The 12,061-nt window shown below is 40.2% G+C and overlaps 1 protein-coding gene across 2 annotated transcripts in view; it reads right to left on the bottom strand.

The window, feature by feature from the left end:
* LOC138140542 (uncharacterized) overlaps positions 1–12,061 on the bottom strand; it is a 305,855-nt gene that overhangs the window by 99,205 nt on the left and 194,589 nt on the right. The window lies entirely within an intron of this gene.

A 12,061-nucleotide genomic window follows, 5' to 3' on the forward strand; every position in this document is an offset into this window, starting at 1 on the left:
TTCGTTTTAGTTCCGACAAGAACTGATTTTTTGTACGCAAGACGAGGAATAAAACGAGTAAAATCACAAACACAGCTCAATCTGAAAATGGGAAAGAGAACGAATGTCAAATGTCAAAATTTTAATATGAAATTGAGACAAAACTTACTATGTAACCTGTGTAACTCCGGAGAATAATTGGTTGCCTACAAAATTATCTACACTGTTAACAAAATTAAAACGTCGTCAACGCCTACTCTAAATATAGTTATTTTTGAAGGCACGATACTTATAATACAAGTAGACCCGAAAATTGCCCTAAATTCTTTTGTTTCGTAAATTACGGTTCTAAGTTTTTGTCCATTAAAAAAGGGATAAACTTTAATTGTTTCTTGAAAATTCTTTTCGGAAAAACAATTGCTATATTGACTATATTCCTGAAAAGGGATTCCTGCAAACCACTGTTCGTACAACTCAAGATACTCTCTCTGTCTTCATTGTACGTGTATAGGTGTCTAGAATATGTAATGCACAAGAGGTCGTCTGTTGATAGGGCACAGGATGTTCATCAGCATGATACTCGTCACAGAACAGATTTATACTTACCATGTCACAGACTTACAAAATCCATAAAGCACTTTGAGTATCTATCACCTAAATTTTAAGAGAGCAGCCAACCAAAGTATTTTTAGCGATTGTAAAAATTTTCTAATAAACAACCCATTATATGATTACAATGAATTTTTTAGTATTAGTAAGCATTTAACTTTATACTCGTAAGTAGTTAACAAAAATTTGTATTTTTATGGACGAAGTTAAACACCTGTGTATTTTCTGAATAAAATTATGATTATTATTATTATTTTTCCGGAAAAAAGAGAGTTGCTGCGATTAAGTGGCCAGTAAAGCTGAAACGTTCTTTGACTTGACACACAATAATATCACAAACTTCTTTTGCTTCTCGAGCGTATTCCTAACACTTATCGGTCTTACGTCGTTTTGAAGTTGATGGTTGATTGGTCTCGGGAAATTCGGGGATATTATTTCTAATCTGTAATAACTGATTTTCAGATGATAATATATTTTTGTTGGCAATAACAGGATCAATTTCTCTCGCTGAAATTTTGCAAACAATATGTCTACATGGGGCATTATCTTGTAAAATAAATTTAGCCAGCAAACGAAACTATTGCTGGTAAGAATTTTTAAATGGCCTGATGCTTGGTTGATAGTACTGGCATTTTTACTTTGATTTAAAATTTGTCGCATTGTTTCTATAATATCCTTCCTGTGTTCAAATACAGTGCAGACAACTCTGGAGTTAAAATTCCACCTCGTCGGAGCCGAACGTGGCAAAAGTTTTTTAACTGTTTCGTCCAATACTCCAGTTCGTTGAGGACTATTTGAAAAAAATGTACAAATTCCTTGCAAGTTTGCGAAAAATATACGGACATTGGTGTTTGCAGAAGCAGCATTTAACATGACCAAATTTAACTGATGTGAATAACAATCTACGTAGGTAGCGTATTCATAAGTTTGTTTTACAATTGCTTACACCCCGTTAGACGACCCGCTCATGACTGCTGCACCATCATATGTTTGAGCAATAAGTTTTTTTTTATCATCTTTGACATGCTTTTCAAGCTCTGTAAGAATAACCGAAGACAAGGTTCTTGAATCGTGATCTGAAGGGCTTAAAAAATGCCATAATCTTTCAACCGGCTTTCCTCTAACTATATATCTAAAAACGATTGCCATTTGAAATATATTTGAGACATCACTGGTTTCGTCAGCTATTACAGCCAAGTAATCGGCTTCATTAATTTCCTTAGAAATTTCTTCTTGGCACACACTAAACATTGTTAGCAAAATTTCATTTTGGACAGTTTTTGACGTTCCCTTAAAAACCGTAGCTTTTTCTAAATGCTCTTTTAGAGGAACGTCCAAGTCGGCACTAAAATTAATTAATCCACGGAAAACTCCTGGATTAGAGGAGGAGGTGGACTCGTCATGTCCTCTCAATGCGAGCTCGAAAGCTCCACAAAAAAGCACACAATTAATTATAATGTTTAAAATGTACCGATTATGTCTCACTTTTTCATTTTGCAATTCAATGTTTCGACGATATGCACTATCCAATTGAGCTGCAATGTTCACAGTTCCAAAAAGTGAAAATTGCACAACATTTTTCATATGTTTAGCTGACTGTGTATGCTTCTTAACTCGGTCGCCTAAATGATTCAAATCTGTGAAACCTATTTTTGTCCACGATTCTCCTCCTCCAAATAACAAGCAAGGGAAACAAAAAAGAGCATTTTTTACATCACAACCACAAATCCACGGATGTTTATTGTAAATGTCTGGATTAAATGTTCTATTAAACGTTCGTTTTTTACTTGAAACGGCTTGTTTTATGTTTAAGTTTGGAGTAGGTCGCCCAAGTTTTTTTATTTCGATCTTGTCGGTGGAAGATCGACTACAGAATGGTTCCGCTATCAAACTTTGCACAGAATTCATTTTTCTTCTGATAAAAACAATCGCCGTTAACATACGTTTGCAGTTTGCTTGCAACCTGCTGGGACCTTATGGAATGGACTTGAACGCAGAAGAGAAGGCTCGCTAATACGCAAGCGTCCAATGTAATCGGCTGGGTTGCATTCTGCATGCAAACCAGCATCTAGCATGGGTAGGTATCACGGATTCACGAAAACGGCAAATATAGAAAGTGTTTGGTGTTTAAGTAAATACGTATGAATGAACGTATGTAATATATTATACATATACATTGATACGGTTGGAAAACTTCATCACTCATTTTGGGTATGTCTGTGGACGGTCGGGCCATCCGTTTTCATAAGACCAATGGGATGACGTTTTGACAGTACCTGCGGCACTTGCGTGGTAGGTACCGAAGGGCGCCACCGGGCATTCCTTGTTGGGTGATCGGTGCAAGTAGAAGCCGAGACAACCCGTGTGCTGCTCCTCCGAGTCTACCCCACGTTCGTTGGAAATCCGACCTTTTTGGAGCCGTGTTGGAGTGTTCCCGGGCCAAGTGTCGTCTTTTCCCTCGTCGGACGGATCGGGACGTGGAGCTCTGGACTCGTCAGGACCGACCACGCTCAAGCGGATCAGCCACGTGGTTGTCGGGAGAAAAAGCCGAACTTTTTTTTTGCCGTATCGTTCGCCGTAGGGTACATTTTTTTGTGGTCGGAGGTTATCCTCTTGTTTCAGGTTTGACGCCTGCAGCGGAGTCATTTTCATCGCCGGGACTCCTCGAGGACAGTGCGCACTGGACCATCGCGGAGCTCTGCCGGGATCCATCGACCCCTGTGAGGTAGGTCCCTGTATGAAGGGGTAACTTCCGACATCTTCTGGTGTGGCGAACGACACCTCCCCATTGGTCTTACGAGTGTGCCTCATTCCTCGTTGTTTTTTTGTTGTTTTTTTGTTCAAGGACTCACGTCTCCACAGGCCACCAGCCTTAATGTACCTTTAATTTAAGTTTCCATTTTCTTTTTTTTATCTTCCATTTCATTCTGTTTAGAATCATTTTTTTTTTGTTTCTCTTGTTTTTTTAATAAAGGCTGAATGTTCTCCAGGGACACGTATAAATTTAATTGATCCCACCCCCCGAACCCCGACCTTCTCGGCTTGAGCTAGTCCGCGGTCGAAAGTGGCGTAACAAAATTATCAATTAAATCGAATATATTAATATACGAAAATTACTTTCGTAAATATTTTTAATTATTTTTGGGGGTTGCGCAAACCTGCAAGCCATAGGTAAAGCCGCCACTGTCAGATCACTTTGTTTGAAATGTAGTAAGGTGCGTCAACGATGGCACGCAATACTTTGTTTTGAAACCTTTGCAGGATGTTAATATTGGAGACACATGCAGTTCCCCACAGCTGAATTCCATACGTCCACACAGGGATGGACTTGTACAGTAATACCTTGTTGTCCAAGGATAATTTTGACTTACGGCCGATGAGCCAGTAAATATGGTTTGGTTTGAGTCCAAGTTGTTTGCGTTTGGAGAATATGTGTTTTTCCATGTCAGGCGTCGATCCAAATACATGCCGAGATATTTAGCATCTTCGACCTATGGCAGCTGACAGTCGTTAATCTTCACAGGAGGACAAGTTTCTCTACGTAACGTGAATGTCAGATGTATGGACTTGGTTTCATTACCTTTGATGCCCCATGTTTTTAGCCAGCGCTGAATTTTATTTAGGCTAGTTTGCAGTTTTCTTGATTGACGTTAGATTAGTGTGGGAGGCCAAAATAGCAGTGTCGTCAGCATATGTTGCCACTGTAGTGGTTCTTGTTGTTAGTAGATCTGCAGTGTATAAAAGGTATAATATCGGTCCAAGCACGGTTCCTTGGGGAACACCTGAGTGTATGGGAAATAAGTCAGTATATTCACTCCCTTGTCTCACCAGAAAGTGCCTGTCTGTTAAGTAGGTATAATCATACTTAACTGAGATTTTTGATCGCTTTTCGTTTCGAATGATTACTTAGTAATTTCCTATTTATTTTTTTTTCCTCACTTCCATGATCATGCCTCTCTTCGAAACGACTGATTAAATATTTTCATGCCGCCGGCCATTATTGACGGTTTTGCATGATTCAAAATCCGCCGGGAACGTAAAATTCCCGGCCTAGTACTTACAAAAGTGACCTTGATTAAAAATTCGCTAGAGAATCGGCAGGCAGCATTGAATATAGCCAACGGACTCCGTTTCGGCTCAGGGACGCGAGGGTCGTGGGTTCGATTCCGCTTGTGAAACAAATTTTTTAATTTTTAAAAATGATTTAAATTTGTCGGCATGAACATTTTTGTGGATTACACGTCCAGAAAATGGTTTGCGAGTGCTCGTGTTGCTTCGCCTCGGCTACGCAATATCACTCACACTCGCAAAATATCATTTTCGGGACTTGTGATCCAAATAACTATTTCCGCTTCAACAGTAAAAATTTTAGCTCGACACGATTTTTCGACACTACACCGCCAGTAAACTTCACCCGAATTTAAAGTTTTACATTTTCGGTACGTATAATTATTATGAACGAGCAATTCCTTGCGTCGTGAACTAAGCACAATTATAGCTTCCATTCTGCACACGAACTACTAGGTATAGAAAACAATATTTATGTCATTATGCACAGCCAAGAACTGAAGACAGAAGAACTGAAGAGTAAGTTTTTGCAAAAGAAATTTTAATATCCCCTCCGACAAATTCAATTTCTGGAAGTGAGTCGTTTTCTGGGTATTTGCAATAATCCTCTAATCTCTCACTCGGTGCGGAAAAGAGGTATCCAAAAACACGGACAGGTAGTCTTGTGCGGAAAAAACCAACCCCGATTTTTTTATAATACACAAATATATGTTTTATTTTCATAGGACATTTACAATTAAATATTAACTACAATACGTAATACAAATTATATTAAGTATAACATAATTACATAAACATTTTTGTTTTATAATACAAAAATTTCCGATAATATTGCGGAATCTGGAAAAGTGCTCCGAATGCTTGCAGCGTTTCCACGTTGAATGGCAAGGGAAATCCTCTCGAAAAGGAATTTCTTTGATTTTGAATCGCCTGATTCCGCGATAAGTCGGTTTCCGATGACATTAATGAAATCGATGGCTTCTTTGCACCAAGGGCCTAAGGTTTCAAATGCTAAACCTTTAAACACGTAGTTTGACGAAATGATTGAACTATATTTGCTATGTTTGCGTTTGCAAGCCATTTCAGCGGCAAAACCTGAGACTTCAATACGTAACTGTCTGCAAGTGTATCTACAACAGTAACGTCCCAAACCAAAGGTTGACCTTTAATCCACGGTACTAAAGTCATCCATACGTAATACTAATTAATTATTTATTAATGTTATATCTATGCGAAATGGATTTTACGTAATCATATTCTGATATTTGACAATTATCATACACAAATATTTTCTGAAATACAAATTTCTCTGCTTCTTTTACTTTTTTGGACACCCGACGATTGGAGAACTCCAAGATGCCATAATACTCGTCGTCGTCTATTATAATTTTCACTTCGAAAGATTTCATTTTGGTTTTATTTATTTACGTGGGGCGCCAAAAATTGCCGCGATAAGTCCTCACTTTGTTTTGTTTGGATCGGCTGTTGGCAATTGTCGCCGGTAGCTCATTCTTGGGGCGAGGTAAGATAACAAATCAACTTGACCCGAAATGACGAGATAAAATGGGCGCCAGGATCCTCCGGCACTGCTGATTCGGGAATATCCGGATCCAAGGATACTCCGGAGCCGATACCCGGAATAAAACACACGTGTTGACCAATTTAATTAAAGTAAATTCCGTAATACGAAAAGTCGAAAAAGTCCGTGACTCCCAGGGCACAGGAGACTTTGTACCAATCCCGAAAATCGATGCGATACTCAAGAAAACGCTAACACGAAGTTCACCCAGTCACGGTTCTTTCACGAAAAAGAAGAGGGGCATCGAAACGAGAATTTATCACCTACCCCAAAAAAGTCCACCCGGTCTTGGTGAAGGAAAATAGGCCTTAACGGCAAAGCAAGGAGAATCGGGAGCTGACAGGTGCGTACGTTCTAGAATTGTCGACGCGCGAAAGCGGAACCGAGATAGGTTAGGAAAATCGAAACAAAAGGACCAAAGTACCTACGCTGTCGATCATCGATGAGAACCGTCGATCGAGACCGTCTCCATGTTTTTTGGGCGGGAGACGAAGAGAGCCGTCAAGGGATGAAGTAGGTCGGACTGAGCGATCCGCGAGGGAAGGGAAAAAATGTCTAGGGTCGAGAAGACGAAGGGAATTTATCGAGTTGGGGTCCAAAGAGAAAAGAGAAAGGGAGAGTTAACGGTACGTTCTGACGACTTACCCAATTCAGATAAACTCTACGCCGTGAAGAGAGAAGAAGATAGGAAAGATCAAAATTTTCTGGCACGGGGGCCAAGGTTCGCGTTCTAACAAATCCGACGGTATGTAGCTATCGTCCCGCTGAAATTGTCTGGAAAAAAGCACCATTCCAGCTGCCTCATCAGCTGGGGCCAAACGTGACAAACGAAGAGAGACCAACTCAAAGAGAAGGCAAGGTGTACGAAAGATCAACGACAACGACAAGCGAACGCGAAGTAGAAGGATTGGGAATAAAAAGGGACACGAACAAAACAGTTACGGTGACGTGCGGTTACTAATTGTGAGCGAGAGTTTACTGAGTTGCCCAGTAAACACAACCACGTGAAAAACACGTAAAAAAAACATTACCAACCGTTGGATAGTCGTTACGATGTCGCCGACTTCAACGCAACATTCAACGTATTGCTAAAACGTTTTATGGACGTTGATACTACACGTTCTTTTTTGGTGATTTTGTTACGTAATGACGTAATGACGTAAAAACTGCAATTTTAAAGGTTGATATAAAACGTATTAACCAACGTTGTCCTGCACCGTAAAAATCACGTCATTTTTTTTATTACCTTTGATAGTTGAAAAAACGTTATTTTTGATATGTGAATTACTTAATTTTACACGTGCAAAAGCAACCCTCTACTACACTTTGTCTTTCGACCAATATACCTACTTATTTAAAAGTAGATATTTACGTCAGTGTGCTAATAAGACTTGGTTTTGTGTTGCTGGCAGTCGCCACGTTTGACTTGTTTTTGATATTTTTTACGATCTTTACATTTAAGAACTTTATGGGAAAAATATACCAAATCTAAAACATAAAAAAGAAATTTATTATTTTAAAAACATACAAAAATAACAATATATGCAAGTGATTAAATTCTAAATGTGTGGGTTTAAAAATAATTCCCTAATACAGGTGAATGAAATGGAAAGTAAAGTAATAGTAATTTATTATACGAGTTTTATAAGACACCATTTTGTCACACGCGTTTTTTAGAGCACGAGGAGCGCAGCGACGAGTGCTATAAACAAACAAGTGCGTCTAAATGGCTTATAAAACGAGTATAATACAATATTTTTTCTATTTTGCCCCTTAAATTTAAAAAAAGTTCAAAACATAAAGCTAGGAAAATTATACTTGGCAAATATAAGGGTTGGCAACGTTGGTAAATAGACGAACAATTGTAAGTTTTGAATTTAAAGTGTCGTGAAGTGCAGTGATCACGTAGCAACAACTCACTATGAGTCACTGCCAACATTAAAAATTTAAGTAAATGTTCCTGAAACGCGTATCGAAAAGACCTCCTTTTCGAAACCCGTGTGTTATACTGACTCTGTTATAGGTGCCAAATAGAAAAAATGGAATATTGTTTATGTCCCGTTCAAAAATAAAAGGGATGATGTATGTACAGTTACAAAATATGGATACAATACAATGTATATAGATACAAACGTAAATGTAAATGAAGTCCGGTCCGGTATTGTGATAAAAATAAATTAAATGAAACTAAATACTCACTTCCCGGGTCAGTCGCCGACGAGACTTGTTCAAGTTCTCGGTGCGACCGCAAAGAAAGAAAAATGGTACTCAACCAACGACACAAACGCAATAATTATTCACAATTACCGGGATCGAATTTACAAACTAAATTGACTAGACTGAGTAGTTGACAGAAAAAAAATCAGGGTCGGGAAGGCGACGCGAATTTATCAGATCGTTGTCTCAGACGAACTAAACTCCGATAAACTTTAGGTCGTGAAGAGAGAAGGAGATAGGAGAGAACGAAATTTTTCTGGCATGGGGCCAAGGTCCGCGGCCTGACAAACCCGACGGTATGTAGCTACCGTCCCGCTGAAATTTTGAGGAAAAAGGCACAGTTCCAGCTGCCTTGTCAGCTGGGGCCAAACATGAAGGATAAAGAGAAACTCACAAAAGACTCAAAGGGAAGGCAAGGTCAGCGAGCGTTCGCCGTGTTGGTTACTTTCGAGGTGTTCGAGTAACGATGGTACATCCCCAAGCATTCGTGGAACCAATAGGCCTCCACTCCGGCCAAATCCGCAAAAATAAAAAAACAAACGGAACGGGATCTTCGAACCGTGACAACGTACATTAAAAAATAATTGTTTTTTTTTTTTTATTTAAGTTTAATTCTAGTGGGCCCATGTTTCAACCACTCCTTGACAGCATTTGCCACTATCAAATCGCTTTTCTCGTTAGTTGGGAAATTGCGCTTTGCAGCCTCTAAAAATATATATATACATACAAACAGGGTGTAACAGAAATAAGTGCAGTAATTTTAACTGGTAATAGAACTCATCAAAAGGAACAACTTTTCTCTGCCATTTTGGCAAAAAACGTTGCGTAATGGCTTAAAAAAGTAGGAAAGATTTTCCTAAAACCGTTCATATCTCCAAAACTAAGCTACCTAAAAACGTGAAACAACCAGATTTTTTGCTATACGGGTAGATTTGCTTGAATTTCAATTTCGACGTCAAAACACTTTTTCTGGATGAAAATGGACTTTTTTTTTTCATATTAGCGCTGATCTCAATTAACCATTGCAGTGTTTAATGGCGTAGGGCTATTTTAGTGAAAAATCTCCAATTTTTTTTGGAATTAAACATCGTTTTTCGGCAAAATGGTAGATAGAAAAGTTGTTCCTTTTGACGAGTTCTATTACCAGTTAAAATTAATGCACCTATTTCTGTTACACCCTGTACATATAAAACAATAAAGTACGAAATTTTTTCATCTCACCATAAACCATGGACATAGTAAACGTTTTTTCGAAACTTAACTTGTCTCTGCCTTTCCAGTTGAATTTGCAGCCTACCTCGTCCGAGACAAGATACTTCAGGATCCTTCGAGTTCGGATTCTAAACCCGATCCTCCAACAGCGGCCAATCTTGTTATCTTTAAATGAACATGTATATAAAATATGTACTTCAAAAATAGGAGCTGTAATTTCCTGCTTAAATGAAAATAATACACTTTAGCAGGTATTGAGATAACGGGTCGTATTCCTTTGCTGCGGTGTCGACGAATCTCTGCAATGACTCCAACTCGGTGATCACCCGGAAGTAGAGAATCTACAACGTTGCCATTTCTCGAATTGCTCACTAATTCGTTGAGAATAATGGTGTGTTGTTCAATATGCTGCGTTAACTTTGTCATGGCTTGCATGATGGAGATTTAGCGGTTTGGGTACTTGGTGAACCAATGACTTCCAACAACAACAAACGTTTTATTCAATAACAATTCTGAACTTTCAAAAAGTAAAAATAGCTTAAAGTTAGGATGTGGGTGCAGCGATGTTGGCCCAGTCGAGTCTTCGGGGTAAGAGAGCGAGATCCCATCATTTTCCACCCTCGTACCGTCGGCTCTCCTTGGAGGGGGTGGTATCGGGGTGCGTTCCACTTGGTGCTTGTTTCGTGGCGTTTGCAGCGCCACAGGACCCCCCCCCCCCCTTCGAGTGAGAGAGCCGTGTGACTTCGAATGATGAGGAATTGTTTGGTTAGTTCGTGGATTTCACGAGGTCACAATATTTCGCCGGAAATTTGACTTTTCTTCCTGAGCGTGTTGTGGTGTTTTCTACCAGTCTTGCATCAGCGTCCGTTTGAATTGCTTGGGGACTTTCACGGGTGCTGTTGGTGGGCTGGCTGTCATCTGTCAATGGTGCATTTGCTTCGACGTAAGCTGGTTTTAACCTGTCAACAGAGATTGTGTTTGGTTTGCCTCGAACGAGGACTTTGAAGTATTTGACGCCGGTCAACAAAACACGGTATGGGCCATCGTACGGGGGCTGTAGGGGCTTCTTCACCGAGTCCACGCGTACGAAGACGAACTTCGCTGTGTGCAGGCTCCTTGGGACGTATACTTGTTGCTCCTTGTGGCATGTTGTTTTCGTGAACTGAATGGTTTGCATTCTAGTTTTTTAGTTCGCGACGAAGTCTGTTGTTGGGTGTTGCAGTTGTCGGTCATGAACCTCTACAAGATCTGCTGGGAGTCGTAGTGTTGTCCCACAGACTAACTCTGACGGTGCTGCCTCGATACCTTCTTTGATGTCATTTCTGATCCCCAGGAGAACTAATGGAAGTGCTTCTGTCCACGTTGCATTGTGACATTTCAGAGCTTCTTTCAGCCTCCGATGGAATCTTTCCACAATTCCGTTGCTTGGTGGGTGATAGGCTGTGGTTCGGATGCGTTGCATGCCTAATAGTTTTTGGAGAGAGGAGTGCCGATTCAAACTGTGTACCTCTGTCGGTTGTGTTTCTGGTTGGTACACCAAAACGACATATCCAGTTTTTACACAGTGTTCTGGCACAAGATTGTGCTGAGATGTCTGTTAATGGAAAAGCCTCAGGCCACCTGGTGAATCTGTCGATGGCTGTGAGTAGGTATTGTTTGCCCTCTGAGTACGGAAGTGGTCCAACAATGTCGATGTGGATGTGGTCAAATCTGGCGTCCGGGTTCTGGTAGGTTCCAATTGGCGCGGTTGTGTGCTTGTGGACTTTTGCCCGTTGGCAAGGGATGCAGGTTCTAACCCATGATGCGACGTCTCTTCTTATGTTGAGCCAGAAGTATTTCTTTGAAACCTGTTTCAATGTGTTTCTGACACCTGGGTGAGCTAGGTTATGTGTCATATCCACCATGTGTCTCCTGTATACTTTTGGTATGTACAGCCTGTTGCCCGTTGTGGACTCATACCAAAGTTTCTTCGCAGACGTGGGGATGGGAAAGGTGGTAAACTTGAATTTCTCTTGTTGACGAAGTGCTTGAAGTTCTTCATCTGTCTCTTGTGCATCAGCTAGTGTTTCATTGCTCAGTTGTGATGTGATCGTGTTGATTCTCGAGAGTGCGTCAGCCGCTTCATTTTCACTTTCTTTGATATACCTGATATCTGTGGTGAACTGGGATATTAGGTCCAACTGTCTAGCTTGCCTTGGTGTATATTTTTCAGGTTTCTTCCTAAAGGCGTAGTAGGTCAACGGTTTGTGGTCCGTCCAGGCAATGAACGGTCGACCCTCTAGGAAGTGCTGGAAATGCAAAATGGCTTTGTAGATGGCTAGTAGTTCTCTGTCGTAGGCTGAGTATTTCTTTTCGGCAGGGGTAAGCTTTGATGAGAAGAATGCGATCGGTTTCTAG

This window comes from Tenebrio molitor, chromosome Y (assembly GCF_963966145.1).
Source record: "Tenebrio molitor chromosome Y, icTenMoli1.1, whole genome shotgun sequence".
Taxonomy (NCBI): Eukaryota; Metazoa; Arthropoda; class Insecta; order Coleoptera; family Tenebrionidae; genus Tenebrio; species Tenebrio molitor.